Source organism: Microcaecilia unicolor, chromosome 2 (genome assembly GCF_901765095.1).
Source record: "Microcaecilia unicolor chromosome 2, aMicUni1.1, whole genome shotgun sequence".
In the NCBI taxonomy this organism is placed as follows: Eukaryota; Metazoa; Chordata; class Amphibia; order Gymnophiona; family Siphonopidae; genus Microcaecilia; species Microcaecilia unicolor.
The window spans coordinates 259,262,865-259,267,183 of NC_044032.1; positions in this window are offsets into that span (position 1 = coordinate 259,262,865).

The window sequence follows — 4,319 nt, forward strand, 5'->3', positions numbered from 1 at the left end:
TACTCTCTGCTATTGTCACAACTGACCTCCTTGGGCATCTCCAGTACTATACTCCATTGGTTTCAGTTATTCCTCACAGGCTGTTCCTTCCAAGTGTCCCATCTTCGCTTTTGAACTCGATGTCTCTGGGTTGTGGTGTTCCCCAGGGCTCCATTTTGTCTCCCCTTCTTTTTAATGTTTTCTTAGCCCTCTGGCATCCTTCATTCGGGATTTCCACGTGAAATGCTATATTTACACAGATGATATCCTTTTAGAGACCTCTCAAGATCCGTATAATCCTGATCTTACCATAAGTACATAAGTACATAAGTAGTGCCATACTGGGAAAGACCAAAGGTCCATCTAGCCCAGCATCCTGTCACCGACAGTGGCCAATCCAGGTCAAGGGCACCTGGCACGCTCCCCAAACGTAAAAACATTCCAGACAAGTTATACCTAAAAATGCGGAATTTTTCCAAGTCCATTTAATAGCGGTCTATGGACTTGTCCTTTAGGAATCTATCTAACCCCTTTTTAAACTCCGTCAAGCTAACCGCCCGTACCACGTTCTCCGGCAACGAATTCCAGAGTCTAATTACACGTTGGGTGAAGAAAAATTTTCTCCGATTCGTTTTAAATTTACCACACTGTAGCTTCAACTCATGCCCTCTAGTCCTAGTATTTTTGGATAGCGTGAACAGTCGCTTCACATCCACCCGATCCATTCCACTCATTATTTTATACACTTCTATCATATCTCCCCTCAGCCGTCTCTTCTCCAAGCTGAAAAGCCCTAGCCTTCTCAGCCTCTCTTCATAGGAAAGTCGTCCCATCCCCACTATCATTTTCGTCGCTCTTCGCTGTACCTTTTCCAATTCTACTATATCTTTTTTGAGATACGGAGACCAGTACTGAACACAATACTCCAGGTGCGGTCGCACCATGGAGCGATACAACGGCATTATAACATCCGCACACCTGGACTCCATACCCTTCCTAATAACACCCAACATTCTATTCGCTTTCCTAGCCGCAGCAGCACACTGAGCAGAAGGTTTCAGCGTATCATCGACGACGACACCAAGATCCCTTTCTTGATCCGTAACTCCTAACGCGGAACCTTGCAAGACGTAGCTATAATTTGGGTTCCTCTTACCCACATGCATCACTTTGCACTTGTCAACATTGAACTTCAACTGCCACTTGCACGCCCATTCTCCCAGTCTCGCAAGGTCCTCCTGTAATCGTTCACATTCCTCCTGCGACTTGACGACCCTGAATAATTTTGTGTCATCGGCGAATTTAATTACCTCACTAGTTATTCCCATCTCTAGGTCATTTATAAATACATTAAAAAGCAACGGACCCAGCACAGACCCCTGCGGGACCCCACTAACTACCCTCCTCCACTGAGAATACTGGCCACGCAATCCTACTCTCTGCTTCCTATCTTTCAACCAGTTCTTAATCCATAATAATACCCTACCTCCGATTCCATGACTCTGCAATTTCTTCAGGAGTCTTTCGTGCGGCACTTTGTCAAACGCCTTCTGAAAATCCAGATATACAATATCAGCATGCAAAGATTTATGTATTGGGATTTTATTTATTTGGATTTATTAACCACCTTTATGAAGAGATTCACCCAAGGCGGTTTACAATAGGTACAGTTTAACATCAAACTTACAATTTTATTAGCATAACAATAGTAAAATGAACAAGTAAAGACAAATACAGAATGAAAGAGGGAAACTTGAAAGCAGAAACTGAGACCTAATAATAGGACTACCATGAAACAGGATCAAAAATATACACAATTAACAGCACTAAAATTTAAATAACAGAGATATAATACGATGTAAGTATAATAGTGATGGAATATCTAAGAAGCACACAAGTAGAACATTCAAATAACATTGCTATGATACTAATGATTTTTTACAATACAGCTTTCCATATAGCTGAGGGGCCAAATGCAGATATATACATGGGGACATGGTACAGAGTCAGTTATGATAAATAAATGGGTGGCTAAACTAAGGCAAGTTTTTGTACAGTTAATCAAGATATAAGGAACTAGTCTAAGTTACAGTGTGTGTAGCAAGCTAGTCCAGGTGCAGAATGAGTGTATAGTCATTCACCCTGTGTATTAAAGAGAAGGGGAAATGGGACTTGATATACTGCCTTTCTGAGGTTTTTGCAACTACATTCAAAGCAGTTTACATATATTCAGGTACTTATTTTGTACCAGGGGCAATGGAGGGTTAAGTGACTTGCCCAGAGTCACAAGGAGCTGCAGTGGGAAACAAGCTCAGTTCCCCAGGATCAAAGTCCACTGCACTAACCACTAGGCTACTCCTCCAGCTCCATATTTTATAGAAGAGCCAGGCTTTCACCTGCTTCTTCCTGAAGTAGAGGTAGTCTCGAGCTATACGTAGCAGGGGCATAGCCAGACCTCACAGTGGGAGGGGGCCAGAGCCTGAGATGGGGGGGGGTGCATATATTGGTCTGTCATCCCACCGCCCCCCTGCTGCCCTGCCGCTCCCCCACCACCACCCTGCTGCTCCCCACCCACTGCCGCAGCAAATACCTTGGCTGGTGGGGGTCCCCAATCCCCGCCAACTGAAGCATTGTCCAGTGCCGGTCTCTGGCACCGACATGTTGCCTGCCCTGCTCTGTCTTCCCCTCATGTTCACAGGAAATTTGGGGGGGCCCAGGCCCCCATGGCCCCACATAGCTGTGCCACTGATACATAGCCCCTCTGGGAGTAAATTCCAGAGCATGGGGGCTACTACTGAGAAGGTTTGCTGGCTTAAATGCAGTCTCTTCTTGGCTAGTGTCTCATCATCTCCATCTTAATCAGCAAAAAATGTTAGCAATTTGGCTTACTGGACAACGTTCTGCACTTTCTATTGCGCCAACCATTGATTCTGTTCCTATCTGTCTACTGGATACCATGAAATACCTGGGAGGTCACTTCGATAGTGCCCTAACTTTCTCTACACACATCTCTATAACTGTTAGGAGATGTTTTTATTCTTTACGTCCGTCTAGTTCGCTCTCTCCGCCCAATTCTTAGCAACGAAAGCTGTGCCACCTTACTATATGCTCTAGTCGCCACAAAACTGGATTTCTGTAACATTATTTATGTGGGTCTTCCAGACATCTCTGTAAGTTACAGGCAGTACAGAACACTGCCATCCGTATTTTTTCAAATGCACACCGTTAGAACCATGTCACACCTGGAAGAGCACCATTAGCTTCCTATAAAATACAGGATCATTCATAAAATCCTGACCATTACTTTAAAAGCATTATGTCTAGGTTCCCCTCTGTACTTGGCCAATCTCATTACACACTAATGTCCTAACCACAAGCTTTGTTCCGCATTGAATTACTGCTTATCTGTGCATCTGTTCATTGTTCTTGACTTAGTTCTAAGCGTACCTCTGCGTTTTTTCTGTTTAGCTCCTCTTCTGAATGCTCTACTACTTTCTCTGAAGTCAGAGCTTTCTTGTCCCCGTTTTCATGCTCTTCTGAAAGCTCATTTGTTTTCGCAGGCATTTCCCTAATCTACTCATTTTTTTTGATTGGAGACAGGATAGCTGACAGGCAATTGGTTGTATCTTTCCCCGTCCCATCTTGAAATATTCTTTTCTTTTTTATTCTAAACTGGGTGACTTCTTCTGTCCTATTTTGATATTGGCGTTCCTTTCTCACTTCTTTCATGTTTAGTTATTGTACACCGCCTTGATTGTTTGTGAAAGGCGGTATATCAAGTCTGCAATAAACATAAACAAAGGCCTCAGAGACTCAGAATCCTCTTACACTCAGTACTTGCGCTCCAGAGACTCAGCTTCCCCTCACACTCATTCCTTGGGCCTGGCACTCAGCTTCCCCTCACTTTCAGTGCTTGGTCTCTCAGTATTCTCTCACACTCATTCCCTAAGCCTCAGAGCAGCCCCTCACTGGGCTTCAGATACTAAGCACTGCCTCGTATTCACTCTTTGGTCTTAGGCACCAGAATTTAACCAGCCATAAGCCGATATTCAGACTGATGGCTGGTTAACTTGCATATTTTTATTTTATTTATTTATTGGGATTTATTAACCAGCTTTATGAAGAGATTCACCCATAAAATTAGGAGAGTTATTTGCTGTCCTAACTTTATGCAGTTACTTGGCCAGCCTGTGATCTGAAAATCGCTGCTAACTGGCTAAATTTCCACTGCGCCCTATCTCTGCCCCTGGACCACCCCCCAAACTAGCTAATTTCAGCATAGGCGGTTATTCAGTTAACTGCCACTGGACAGACCTGCAAAAGTGATTTAAATGGCCAGG